Here is a 15,730-nt window from a genome sequence, read left to right as displayed (position 1 = left end):
ATCATACCAAACAATATCATCATTAGTGAGAGACATAAGTCTCTGGTACCACCATAAACATTGTTTGTTCTCCATAAAAGCATGCGTCTGAGGCAAGTGCGAAGTAAACCACTTGTACAGAAGAGGAACACATCACACAATAGTCCTACCACCTTTAGAATTCCTCAAATGAAAAGAGAAGTACATATCACCCAACAACGTAGGTACAGGATTCCTAATCAAGAAGATTCTAATGACGTTAACATTAACAAAACCGTCAATGTTAGGGAACAAAGCAAAACCATAAATGAGCAACACAAAAATGGCTTCAAAAGCATCCACACTACCAGCTTACGAAAAAACAGTAGCTTTCCCTATGAGGAACTCAGAAGTCAACCCAAATATTCCTCCTTTCTTTACCCAATGAGCCTCAATCTCAGACTTCTTCAGATGAATAGCTTCAGCTATAACATGAGATTTAGGAATCTCTGTCAATCCACTAAAAGGCATCTTGTCGGAAACAGGTATCCCCAAGAGATGGGCATACTCCTCTAACATAGGCATAAGTTGATAATCAGGAAAAGTGAAGCAATGGTAAAGAGGGTCATAGAACTGAACCAAAACACTCAAGAGTCCTTCTACCACATCAGCAGATAACACAAATAAAAGCTTCCCATGACGTTGCTTGAAGTCCAAGGGATCTAATACAAAGGATGACAATTTCCTTAGCTCTTTCAAATCAGGACATCTGAAACTGTACTTCTTGGTGTTCCTTCGTCCATAATCTATGGTCTGAAAATATTTACAAATAAGACCTCAGTTCCTTGAAATTTATTTATTTTGGGATGAATGTTATGATGCTCATGTATGCATGGATGCAACAATCACAAACAAGGGATCACACACAAGGAAAACACAAATAAAGGTCAAGGGATGGATCAAGTCATCATCAAGATCAATCATCTATTTTGGTGGATTATGGTTTTCACCTTATCAACACCCAAATTCCATTTATATTGACAAGACTTGATCGGATCAACCAAGAATCAAAGGGTTTATTGTGAGTCACGAGCACGGAGTCAGGTTAAGAACCATCCCAAAGGAGTGTACTAAGGATAAAACATGTAGATCATGTTCTAAAAAGTTCCCAGAGTCTTAATTCCATCTATCAGATATTACTGGTTAAGATGAATGACTCATCAACCCATAATATTATCAAGAGAAACTCGTCTGAGTGTAGTATCGTGTAACAACTATTATCAGGTTTACACCTGAACAGTCTTCGCACTACGTCCTAAATAGGCCAAGTTGGGTTAAATGTTCTATGGTCCTCAGCTTCTCGGACCCCAAATTAGAGAAAGTAATGCCTAACCACAAATAACTTGTGTGACATTAGTAACTCCAAAAGGGTCTCTCCTGAGTAGATGGGTCTCAAGCCAACTTGTTAAGGACTACTCCACACAAGTTGAACATGACTATACCATCCTCTTGCCTTAATTGCACTCAAGTTAGGGTTATAACTTATCTCACCACTCAGAGATCACCAAGCACAACAAGCATAGTATATCACACAAACAAATATACAAACATCAAATATACAATTATATACACATAAAAAATTAGACTAAACCCACTGAGGACTACTCCCCAGCAGAGTCGCCACTTATTTTCTGTAGCGATAAATTCATGACCATCAAGCTATGGATAAACTTAACGTTAATAAAACCAGAGTCGCCACCACACTCTTATTGTTTCCAAAGGAAAAGGGAAAAGTACGAACAAAACCCAAAGATAAGAAGTTTTCAAATCAAAACTAATAAAATTTCAGAGATTACAGGTAAGGGGGTTGGTTACACAAAGGGAAGGTGTTAGCACCCAAAGTGTCCTAGGTACTCCTAGGGAGCCCTTTTTTATGTGTATGTGTTTTGGTATAAAAGATGTTTGAGAAAAATAGAGTGTGGGGATGAGAAAATAATTCATTGATTAAATTTTAGTGTTTGACAAGATCTTCGGGCTTATGCCTACGTACCAACATAAAATGAGGGATCAAAACCCCGTAGTCCGTGGTATCAATTTCAAAATGAGTGGATTGATTTTAATCAAAAGTTAAGTTAAAAGAGGCACAAAGGGCCCAAAAGTTTGAATGAGTGTTAGTTATTTTTGTCTTTTGAAATTTTAAGTCAATATGGTTAGATTTATTTACAAATTTGATTTAAGAAAAGAGTTTAAAAATGCAATGGCAAAAGGCTAAAGTTTCTAATTTGAAATAAGGTCTAAGTTTTGAAATTTACAAGCAAAGAAGGTTTTTGAAAAGGGGGAGAGATTTTGAAATTTAAGAAGTGGGGGGAGATGAAGAGACTAATTCTAAACATAAAATTAAAAGTTAAGAGTTGAAAAGATCTGACCAATGGGATGCAATCCAACAGACAAGAATGTCATATAGAAAACCCATTTTCCCTTTGGATTTTGAATCAAGCAATTAGCAATATCAGACATCATGAAGATCAAGACATCAAATAAAAATGGTCACATCCAAGCAAGCAAATCCCATAGCTAGCAGTCTTCTTTGTCTTCTCATGTATCAGATGAAATACTCTTTGATTAACTCAGAATAAAGCATTAGACACCAGATCAAAATAACAATTGCATCAAGACCATGTAGCAGATGAATTCAAGTGGATCCCCATACTTGCATCAGATGAAAGCTCAAATTACAATAACTTGGTCTCAGAAATGCAGGTGTTCGCCAAGTCCTTTTGGATATGGAATGTTGCCTAATTCTAAGTCCAAAAGTTCAAATCAAGCTCAACAGTCTACACAAGCATTTTTTAGGGTTTTTTGTTGTTTAGTAAGTATTTTAAGGTCCTAAGACCACAAACACAAACAAAATACACAAACAAATATATACAATCACAACATATGGCTCAAATGAGCAAAGTGAAAATAGCATAAACATAAACAACTTAAATGATATGTAAATGACAATGAATGGTAAATGACTAAAATTAAATTGCATAAAGTAAATGACTTGAAATTAAAACAATATTAATAAGAGTTAGTCAAATGTTAGTCAAAGTTAATTAGATGTTAGTAGAGTTTTACTTTTCAATTGATTAATTCATTCTTTGGAGAATACTCAACCATCTATCACAAGCATGAATCCTTGAACCAAGACATCTTCCAAAGGAAGGAAAGAATTCCAAGTCTTCACACAATACCATGAAAGATGGGAGACTTACAATCTCACTTATTAGAATGTTATGCCTTTAGGGTCAAATTTAGCTCTATGTTAAGCAATCATAATTGAACTTATGTAGAAGTCACAACTATCTGAGGTCGGGCAATAAAAATTTAGGTGTTAATGCATGTTAGAGATTTGGTATAATAAACCAAACTCCTAAAATACACCACACACTAAAAGAAAAGATCAAAAGGATGGACCTATCTCATCCATACTTGTATTGGTTCATTTAACACAAGGTTATTGATGAATCAATTAGCCTTTGGATGTTGAGATTTCATTGGTCAATAAAAGAGATGGGAAAGAATGAGATTGAAGATGAAGAGGGAGGGGAGATGAGAGAAACACAAATTGGTCATGGGAGGAAATTTATCAAATTAAAATCATTCATTCATTTTGGGAGATGAAATGTACATTTCATCAATCCCCTAAATCCAATGATTTTAATTCAACAAAAGTCAAATCAACCTTGATCAAGGCCCAAACAAATAATCAAACATCACAAGACAATAAAAATGGCTCAACATATTTTTTACACAATTAACCAATTAAAAATTTCATTAAAATTCAATTTAATTTGGTCAAAACCTAAAATCTCTTCAAAACACCAAATAAATGGCCAAAAGATTTATCCTAGGTCAAACAAGGTCAAAGGACCTTAGACAAAAAATTTCATGATTTTTGAAAAGTCAGAAGTACTTTTAAACAATTTAAAATATGCATAAAAATAATTAATTCATGAAAAATATCAAAATTAATCCAAAAAATGATTTTAAATCAGCAAATGAAAGAGAAAAATATTTAAAGATTTTTGGTGAAAGTCCCATATTTTTTGGATTAAAAATGAATTTAATATGAATTAAACAAAATAATCTAATTAAAATAAAAAATAAAAAATTAAATAAAATGAGAAAAAACAAGGGCCATCAGATCTCCTCATTAATTGAGGTGGTAGATCTGATGGTCACGTGCGTCTCATCCATGGTGCACCCCAGTCAACGCGTTGCAACAATGGTAATTAAAACCAATGGCCATGATTAAAATGTTTCAACATCATCAGATGGCTGGAAGGGCGCCAACGCACCACCGGAGTCCTAGCTCTGGTCTTCTTCTCCGGTGGACCTCACCGAACTGGTCCACCACCAACCACCATGAAAATAAAAAAAAAAAGGACATGGATTCAAAGAAAAAATACTGAGGAGCTCGAATCTGGCCTCAATTTTCTCCAATTCCAAGTATATAAAAAGATATAAGGATTTGAATTTTGAGGATCATACACTGAGTTTCTTCGATTTGACCTCAAAGCAACTCAATCTTATTGCCTATATTGGTAGGACTTTAACCAACCAAAAATCACAAAGAATGATGAAGATTTGAGAGAGAATCGAAGAGATGAAGTTTCTGAAAAATCACCTTCGAGTTGCTTCAAATTCACTTGATCTTGATCTGGATTTTCTTGCTTTCTCTTCCTCTTGCTTGCAGTGATCAATTGAAATGAAAAGGGCAATGAATTCTTGGAGTTTGAATTTCCAAAACAGAAGATGAAATTCAACTCGATTTCAAATGAAATCTTCAAGAATTCTATGAAATGGAGGGTTTAGATTGTTCTGGCAAAGCTTGGGCAAGGCGTTGATGAAGTTCTGAGCTCATTGGACTTGTATTTATAGAGTTATCACATGCTTTCCACGCACTTCCAATTGAAATCCAAATTTAGAAACTTCCTTCATGAGCTAGCATGGGCGTGTACAAAGCCCAAAGAATCACTTGAAAAGGTCCAAAATCGTGCATAGGTCATGCTGAGAGCAATGCATTAAGCCATGCAATGTTGAAATGAGTTTGATCATGAAATCCTTCCAAATGGTACCATGCATTGCACCCATGCGCAAGTCCTTCAATATTGATCCAAATGAGATATTTTGGACTTTTTGGAAAAGTGAGATCAAGGGGAACAACTTTAATGTTGAACATGTTTCCATTTGAAGCTTGTATCATGATGGATTTTGAGGTGGAAGTTTGGGAAATCAAACATAAATGAAAGTTTGCTAAGTACCAAGTCAAATGTTCACTTTTTCCACCTTGAATAACTTTTGCTATGGACTTAAAATGGAAAGAGTTCCTTCATGAAAGTTGTATCTCTTTCAAACCTATTCAATTTAGTCACAAATTTTACCTCATTTAGATTTGGCATGAAGGAGTTATGCATTTTAGAAGTTGAGGAAAATCACTTGTTCAATGGTAATGGCCCAAAATGACCTATAATGTTTCCTCTTGGCACATGCATTTTCAAGTTGAATTTTAACTTCTTCCAAACATAAAAGTTGAATTAGAAATCTTGAATTTGATCATGGAATTTTAATGGTTTTCATCTCATAAAAAATAAGCAAGTTACGGTCTTGGGAAGTTGACCTCCTAACTAGGGTTCAGAGAAAATGACATATAATCTTTCACCATAAATAATGACTTTCTAAGCAAAACTATCTCTTGAATTCAACATGAAAGTTGTTTGGAATATAATTTTGAGTAAAGTTTCTCTTGGAATAATTTTCATATGACAAAAATTATAGGATATAAGGTCTAGGGAACCCCAGTTTTGACTAGCTGACTTTCTCTAGTCAACCACCATGAACCATCTTGCTAACTTGATATTATCTTGATTTTTGGGACTCGTGGAGGATAATATATGCATAAAATGATGTATTATGAAGTATACCTTTAAATATTTGATCAATTGATGAAGAAACTTGCTGAAGAAGTCACACAAGATACCCAAATGAATTATGGTTTCCAAGGAAAACAAACCTCAAACTCTTGATAAATTCTTGATCAAAATGATACGCGAAGACCATGGGGATCCATATATGATGCTTAGAATCAATATGAACCATTTATTGATTAATATCCTTGCATTGAGGGTCTTAAACCTTAGATATGAGCTTGATGGAGCATAGGTGAGCATACACACTACCTACAAAAGAAATAAAGTTATACATAGACATATTTTTGGTATTTTGGTTAGTAAATAATAAAAACAAAGTATGATACAATCAAAATGTGCTTGGTGCTCTCTACTAATGCAAACCCAATGAATGAGGGGTAAGGAGGATGCCAAGGTGTGACCCCAATGCTAATGCATATGATGAGATATTATGAGGGATCTTAGGGTCAAAATTGGGGTCTTACACATACAACCTTCCTCCTTTATCTTCTTCCTATGTGGAGGCCCATACTTTTGGTCTAGTTTTTCACAGACATCCTATTTCACTCTCTTCTTATCCTTAGGCTGTTTTGTTTTGTCCTAGATGAGCCTTATGGTTCTTGAAATTATTACCTTTCATAATAGACGCATCGAGGCCTTGGTTAGTGGGGGATAGGATTTCCTCTCGGGGCCTCTTCATAACCCTTAGCCTTGGTGTCAATATTCTCAACCTTTGTGCTACTAAGCAAACTCTCTTCCAACTTAGCGGTTGGAGGAGGTTTCGGTTTGTTCTCTTGAATACAATCACTTAGCAAGTCAACTAAACAACATGAATCCCTTAAAAAGAGTTTTTCTAAAATGAGTTCAATTTTCTCTTCTCCTACCTCAAAGGTCAATTTCTTTCTCTTGACTTTTATGATGGCCCCCACCATAGCTAACAAAGGCCTTCCTAAAATTATCGGGATTTAATAATCTTCATCGATGTCCATTATCACAAAGTCAACCGGCACCTAATACTCTCCAACTCTCACCGGAACATCCTCTAACACACTTATAGTATACTTAATCGATTTATTGGCAATTTTCAAAGACACATTGGTAGGTTTCATGTTTCCCATATCCAACTTCTTACACACGGACAAAGGCATTAAGATAACACTAGCTCCTAAATCACATAGTTCTCTCTCAAAGTCCATGGTACCTATATGAAAAGGGATAGAGAAACTTCCCGGATCTTTGATCTTAGGGATTACCATGTTTTGAATCAAGAAACTACTATTAAAGGTCATGGCCATAATTTCATGGTTCTCTAGCTTTGTTTTATTATAAAGGACTTCTTTTAAGAACTTGGCATATGAGGGAATTTGAGTTAGTACCTCGGTGAAAGGAACATTGATGTGGATCTTCTTGATAAGTTCCAGGAGCTTTTTAAATTGGGTCTTCACTTTGGCTTTCACGAGCCTTTATGGGAAAGGAAAAATAGGTTTATAGGGAGGAGTAGCAATGTATGGTGCCTCCTTCTCAACCTTTCTAACAATATCCTTTTTAGGTGGTGTTGGCACATTCACTTCAACCTCTATCTCTTTCCCACTAGAACTACCCACTTGTATACCACTAAGGGTTGTCACAACATTCAAATGTCCCTTAGGATTTTGTTTGGGTTGCCTTAGAAATGATCTGAGAGGGACAAAATAAGCGGCTTGTTGTTGTTCTACTTGGGAGATTTAAGTCTCCAACATTTTGGTATGAGTGACAAGATTATCAACCTCAGTGTTCAATTGCCTAAGTACCTCATTGGTGAGGAGGTGTTGATTTCTAAACTCATCATTTTAACAGGTTTGTGTTAAAAATAAATTTTCCATAAAAAGTTCAAGATTATATTTCTTAGGCTCAGGTTGTGTAAATTTTTGGAAACCCGGAGGTCCCATAGCTTATTGGGGGTTGTTGTTCCTATAAGAGAAGTTAGGGTGATCACACCACCTTAGGTTATGAGTATTGGAATACGGGTTATTCCTTTGGTTATTGTTCACAAAGCTAGCATTTTATTGGGTAGATCCTCCCGTGAGGATCATTTAACAATCTCTATAGGTATTCCCATTAACTCTGCATATCTCACAATAGAGAGTGGCAGGGGAAACAGAAGCAACAATGGCTGGAATAGTAGGTATGGAAGGTGTGATACTTATGTTATCTATCTTTTAGTAAAGAGCATCCAACTTATAATTCATATGATCAAACACATTAACCTCATAGATACCACTAGTCTTAGGGGTAGACTTAGCGGAAACTTATCACACGCTTCCCCATGAGTGGTGGTTTTTAGCCATCTCTTTTACCAAATTATAGGCTACATCTTAAGGAATGTTCATTAAGACTCTGCTGGAAGCCACGTCTAAGGTCATCCTTGTAGAGTAAAGGAGACTATTGTAAAAGGTATGGATAATCATCCACTTCTCAAGCCCATGGAAAAGGCATAGTCTTAACAAGTCTTTATAATGCTCCCACGTGTCAAACAAGGATTCCTTATCTTCTTGCCTAAAATTGTTGATCTCATTCCTAACTTGGGTCGTTTTACTTGGCAGAAAGTACTGCACAAGAAAGGTTTCTTTCAATTGGGTCCATTAATTAATAGAATTGGAGGGCAAAGATTGGAGCCAAGCCCGTGCACAGTCTCTTAAAGAAAAGGGAAATAGACAGGCGTGTATGGCATTTTGGTCAACCCCATTGGCCTTGACAATGCCACAATTATCAACAAAAATAGAAAGATGAAGATTCGGATTTTCCAAAGGTAAATCGGAAAATTGGTTTTGTTGCACCAGTTATTAGCCGCAATCGGCGGATGTACAATACTAAAAATTGGTTCCTCTTCGGTGGGAATAGCGTAATCGTTAAGGGACTTAGTATCAAACGAATCAACCATAGCTTGTAATATAAGATTTCAACGTCTCTCGAGTAAGAAACACTTGATATTTCGTCTATGAGCTCAAACAAACAAACATAATAAAGTAAACAGAAAAGTAAGTTCTAGTCTATATGAGATCAAACATAGATTCAATATCAAACACAATTGATCCCTGGCAACGACGCCAAAAACTTGATGCAACCGCAAGTGCACGACAATGCAAAGTAATAAAATAAATATCGAACCACAGAGACCGATGATTTAAATACCAAATTCTTGTCCTATCGGTGCATATGTAAAGAAGTCGAAAATAGGGATTTTGGTAAACAACTTAATAGAAAAAGAAATTAAATGAAAACAGCTTAATAGAAAAATCACTTAAATCTCAAATGGGGCAAACAAGACTTGGGATTACGGTTCATACTCTAACACAACTGCACAATCTTGTTACTTCTATTATGATAATTTTGCATAATTTATAGAAAATAGATAAAATTGGGCACTACCTGCTTTCTCCAACGCATTGCCCCTATCAACAACGAATAATTCGTCGGCTTTCGCACACCCGGATTATTCTTCGACGAGTAGTTACTTTTGCCTAGCTATATGTTTTCTCAAATTCTTCCAAGCACTTTCACTGTTTTGGACTAGGTTCTTTAAAATATGCGCTATGATATCTACACATATTCTTTCAGACTATGGTCGATACCACAAAACCACTTACTTTTGTAATGATGTTAGAATACATGAACTCAAATTATAAAATAAGTTTAATTAAAATTCTCGCAATCGATAGTAACGAATCACACAATAGGTTACGAAATAATCCCCATAACCCCTAGTCCCTAGAGGACTACTCACTCATGGTGAGGGCAAACATAATTACAATGGTGTTCATTATGAAATTCATATCTAACAATCACATCGATGAACAATAGAGAAAGAATGAATAATAACATCTGAATTATGATTAAACCTTGATCCATAATTTATCCCTTGGAGACATGAGTAACAGAGATAAATAGAACAAATAATACGTAGAAACTTGGAATGAAAATGGTGATAAAAGTTGGATCCTCAAACTCATAACAGGCTATGAGTTTTATAGAAAAATAGTAAAAGTTTATAAAATCCTTGGCTTAATAAGAATTATTCAGATTTGAGATCAATCAAGTATTGCCTAAGAGCCACAATTTTAAGAGAGGATCAATTTAATTATGGAAACATTGAAACACTTGACACTTTCTCTCGCCTCCCTACTACGGGTGGCCGTAGCAGGGCTCTATCCTTTATACTGGGAGAGGCCCATGGGGGCGCCTAGGGTTCTTAGCTACTATGGGTGCTCGTAGCAGCCCCCTAGTTTTTGTATGGGATAAATTTCCTTTTTTCCCTTTTACCTCATTTTGCTTGCCTTTGATCCCTCTTTGTATAAGATGCTCATAAGACCCTGAATTTAGCAAGAAAGCGCAAACCAAAGCATAAAAGATGATAATTGAAAGTAAATCGAATGAAATGCGATAAAATACTAAGATAGAATTACTAGAAATAATGATGAAAAAACCACTTATCTGGCGCCCAGGTGAATAAATCTACATTCCTCCTCAATAGGGAGACCGACTCTTCCTCTCCGACTTCAGACAAAGAGGTGCCTAGTTTGGTGACTTGGAACTCTAAGGTCCCAATTTGTACCTCTTTTATATCCTTTTTGGGATGGAGCCTTTAATTTTCCTCCCCCATTTTGGGATCTGAATTTGCAACGTCCCTTTCTTGCGTGTCTGCATGTGGAATGGAGAGTGTGGTCATCTCCTCCCTTCTCATTTCCTAGATGATTTAGTAAAATTTCTAGGAAATGTTTTGGTCTCCTTGGAATATCTTAACTTGATTTTTGGGTAGTGGGTTATTCATGCTAAAACATAGAGTTTATAGGACAACTCCTAACACGTTAAGGGAGGGGCTCCCTCCGATGGTGTTGTATGGAGAAAAAGCGTCTACTACGAGGTACTTGATCTTGACAATATTTGTGCTCGCCTCTAACCCAAACGCCATCTTAACTTTTATGTAGCCTTTCACCTTTAAATGTTTGATTGTAATTTAGGTCAAGCCAAAGTCTCTCAAATGAGTTTAAGAATATGACGTTCGCTAAGGTTTCAGGGTCAATTAGCATTTACTTTATGTCCCAATTGTCATAATGCACCGTGATGACCATGAGACTGTTGCTATAAGGGAAGATTATTATGGAATCTTGGCTGGAAAAGGTGATATTAGACTCTGGCTCATTCTTCAAACCTATTTTAGGATCGGCAAGTATGATGCTCGTTGTCAAACCTGTTTGACATACTTTTGGCGGGAAGAACTAGATTTTTCACCATCGGAAAATCCTCCTGAAATGGTGTTGATAGTGGTACTCACACCTTGTTTCTCCATCCTTCTAGATAAGGTGATGGAATTGGTTGGTGACTAGTAATGAGTGTGGCATATTTTAGTTTTACATGGCCCATCGACGAGCGACAATTGAACTTGCTAAAAACATACAATAAAGGTAACTTTGTGTTTGGAGGGTTGTATATGATGATTTAGGTTATTGATGGTGTTTAGAGCTAGCTCACATGAGTGGTGAGAAGCTTTGTATTTGTGAGTTTTTGGTGAATAATGATCTCTCTCATTAACCTTAGAGATGTGGTATTTATAGAGATCTATTGGGCATGGATCTTTAGACTTAGGGAACGGTTATTATGCTTCTCTCTCAGGAGTATTTTACATAGAAACATTATTCCCCCTATTATTTTGGAGAACATGGTCTCCCTATTCTACTGAGATTTTCATACCGTTAGTGCATAAGAACATGTCACTCCCCAAATTTTATAACTAGGTGAGGTACAATCTGACCCAATCCCAATAATGATGAGTGATACGACCAGTGGGCGACTATAAATCCATCCTTGGGCAGGATATGGTGCTAACTTTGTACACACTTTGTGCTAGTGTGTCTTATTTATCTCGATTCCCTTTGGATTACCTTCTCTTAGGCACAATGAAATAATCCCAATACATTCTTCTTCAATATGTCCTAACATTAAGAATTCTTTTTCCTTTCTGGAGGAACATAGTAAATGATAGATTGATAATGGAAATGACATAGAAATATGGACTAACAATTGGTTGGAATACAAAATTAAATATTTACACATAGTATTGCTAATTATTATTCAATTTACGCAAATTGCTAAGGTCAGTTCAGTTATCCAAGATATCAATTGAAAAATTCCTCATGTTTAATTCATTTTGGCTCCTCAAATTGTTGAAAACATTTAGAAGAATAACTTTTCATTTGATGATACTACTGTTTATGAACTCATTTGGACAGAATCTGCAAATAGTTATCTATCTTTTAAAGATGTCTACTATTATATCAAGAGATATCACATAAAGCCTTATTTGGCATCCTTGCATACACCCTGCTAAGTAATTAGTGACTTGGAATATAATGCATAATATTATTGCAACAGAATACAACGTGATTAGAAGGAGAATGCATATGGTTGTGAGGCGCCCTCTTTACAATCATGATGTGGAAACTAAATACCATTTATTTCTTATATGCGTGCACATCTTACTTTTCTGGCATTTGATAAGTGATTGTTTGGCTTGGAGATTGATAGAACTAGTTATGAAAGCTTATTCGAACTTGCTGGTAGAACTTGAAGCTCTCAAATTTAGAATTTGATCATGACTCTAATCATAGTAAATCTTTGGAAAACTTGACAACAAAAAATGATATTATGTTTCAAAATGGTAAATTGACTTTGATATAGGTATTCTTCATGTTAAACAATTGTTCTATATGGAATCTACTTCTTTCTAGGGGAGTATGTACTCTTAATTTCACGAATTTACAATTATTAAAAGTTTTGACATCAAATGTCGATTTTCTCTCGCATCTAAAATCATACAAGTTAATTTATATTTTCTTAATCATAATTGGATACAACGCAACATGAATAGAGCTTAAAGAGGGAATCATGTAATATCAACTTATGGAGAAATATTTAAGGATACTTTATGAATATTTTCGGGAGTTTTCTCAGTTTAAGATTTAAGCCCGCGTCCCCTTTTAAGTTGAATTGCATGGAATCATGTTTGTTATTGAAAATGCTAATCAGAGGAATTTAAGAAATCTTTGTCTTGAAATTGACTCAATGTTGGCCATTCATGCATTTTTAAGTGAATATTATTCTTTAGCATCTTTTAATTAAATAAAATAATATTTTACACATTGTTCCTTTAGATCCATAATATCTCACATTTTTATAAATAAAAAATGTATGTGCAGATAGGTTCGCCAATGCATGCTATTTTGTTGATTAAAACATTTAGTGAGATTCATTTTCTATTTTTACTTTTTGAAGAAAAAAATTAGTGATGGGTTGATCATGTCCAACTATCTTTTTGTTAGTTATTTGACAAATTAAGTTTTATATCTTCGTACTTTTTTTTTAATTTAATAATTTGTCCTTATTATAAAAATAATATTACTTAGATGATGATGATGATGATAATAATAATAATAATAATAATAATAATAATAATAATAATAATAATAATAATAATAATAATAATAATAATAGACTAATCATATTAATATTTTAAAAACTGAATCGAATCGGTCAGTTTAACCGATTGGACCGGGAACCGGAGATGAATCTGATTGGATCAACTTTTCAAAACCGCTAGTGGGTTAAAATCGGAGTAAAACCGAAAAAATTGGATTGAATCGTCCAAAACCATTCGAACCAAAGAATCAGATCCGGTTTTGTGAAACCGTCTGGTTCAAAAAATGCATCAAATTAGTCATTTTTTAATTTTTTAAAATTTTAATATGTCAATATCAAAACTTAACATTCATTTCTCAATAAAAAAAATATTTCATGTTTTTTTTCAACCATACAAACTTCTAAATTTTGTCAGTCCATTATATTTTTCTTTTAACCACACTTCATCATCGTCACGCCGTCTCTTTTAAAAATAGTGATATCCAACATAATATTGTTGATGTTCAAGTCAATATTGCTTGTTGTTGTCAATTAAGACGTGTTTGTCGTAGTTCAACTCAATTTTTTTTTGTTTAATAAAATATAATATATTATTTATTTTTAGTATTCTATCTTATTTAATTTAGGTATTCTAAATTATTTTAATTTATTTTAATTATTATATTATATTATTTTAATATTGGTTTGGATTAGTTTAATTTATTTTATTGTAATTTTTGAATTAGATCAAATTATTCTTAAATGAAGTTTGAAATAAAGTGTAAAATTATGTTATGCTATGTATTATTAATATTGTTGTTAACTTTGAGAATAAATATTTGAAATGCTTATTTTATTAAGTTGTGAACGATTATTTGTGATATATCTATGAAATTTAATTTTATATTATTAATTTATTTAATAAACAATTCGATAGTAGGTTTAATCGGATGAATCAATTAAACCATAAATCATAAGTTTCATCGGTTCGATATCCAGTCCGATTTTTAAAACATTGAATCATATATTTAAAATTAAAATTAAACCAAAATTTTAAAGAAGTACCTGACAATAATTCTCATTCATGTCATTCATAACGTTTTTTATTACTTTCTCTATTTCAAAATTGAATCATATATTTAAAATTAAAATTAAACCAAAATTTTAAAGAATTACCTGACAATAATTCTCATTCATGTCATTCATAACGTTTTTGATTACTTTCTCTATTTCAAAAACAAGTCATGAATATTTAATCATGTGGTTGGAAATTTCATACTAATGGATAGCCATTTCGTTCGGTATCACATGATAAAGATAACCGAGTTTTCTCAATGTCATGTCAAAGGTTAATTGGATGAAAATTTGACTCCGCGTTTATTAATTCAGTCATTATTAAGTATTTTGTTTTTCCTTTTTTGTACAGGGGTAAGTATGTTGTTGTTGTATTAAAAATTGGTAGGAACTCTCGTGATATTATTTTAACACATGAGAACCATGTGCTTAGATGGTCTATTCAAGGTTACAATAAAAAAATTGAATTTTTTATCCAAATATTCTTAATTTTTAAAAGAAAATCCAAAATATCTCTGATTTAAAAAAATAAATAAATCAAACTACCACACTTTTAGGAGGAGACGTCAATCCAATTTGCGATTCCTCTTAAAATTAGAGTGAAGGCGTCAATTGGATTGGCTAGGGCACATGGTGTAGCCAATTCAATTGGCGTTCATGTGTATGTTTTGAAAGGAGGCTCCAATTGGATTGACACCTCAGTGTATTTTGCAATTTTTTTGTTATAAATAGAGGTGTTGTGTGAATCATTTTTCCACATCTCATTTCATTATTTTGCAATCATGTTTGGTGTTCGTCGCCGTTATGGAAATGTGATTTATGCGAGAGACAAACCTCAGATGTTAATGGAACATCACTATTTTCGATCAACTGAGGGAGCCGGTTCGTTGGTTAGATGGGAAAATACCAGAAGGGGAAACAATTAGAAGTATTGAGAGACTCGACAGTATATTTGGTTGGGTGTGAATGAAAACTGATAAGGATGTTATGGAAATGATGTTCAGACGAGATGACATCACTTTGATTGTTGTAATCAATTAGAAATATTTTGTTTTCAGTTTGCTTATGTTATAGTGATGTTTGTTGTGAACCTCGTTGTAACAAAAACTTAATGATATATAAAAATTGAAGGTTACAAAAATCCAATGTTACAAAAGGATTATGACTCAGATGATGCTCCTCGATTGGGACAGTTGTTCTTATTGTGTCCTGACTGACGGTAGATACTACATAGTCTTATCATTTTATCTGTCGTATCCATTTCTGTCCTGATACGTGTGCTGTTTGGCCGTCCTTTTTTCTTTCTACGC

General features: G+C 34.0%; 1 non-coding gene across 1 annotated transcript; it reads left to right on the top strand.

Moving 5' to 3' along the window:
- Positions 1 to 8,371: 8,371 nt before the first annotated feature.
- Positions 8,372 to 8,478, top strand: LOC127089617 (small nucleolar RNA R71). Its single transcript, XR_007791189.1, has one exon. It is a non-coding gene; the product is annotated as a small nucleolar RNA R71 (small nucleolar RNA).
- The last annotated feature ends 7,252 nt before the right edge of the window (positions 8,479 to 15,730 follow it).

The sequence above is a fragment of the Lathyrus oleraceus genome, chromosome 5 (assembly GCF_024323335.1).
Source record: "Lathyrus oleraceus cultivar Zhongwan6 chromosome 5, CAAS_Psat_ZW6_1.0, whole genome shotgun sequence".
Classification (NCBI taxonomy): domain Eukaryota; kingdom Viridiplantae; phylum Streptophyta; class Magnoliopsida; order Fabales; family Fabaceae; genus Lathyrus; species Lathyrus oleraceus.
The sequence above is the reverse complement of the archived record's forward strand: the minus strand, read 5'-3'. Positions and strand labels throughout refer to the sequence as shown.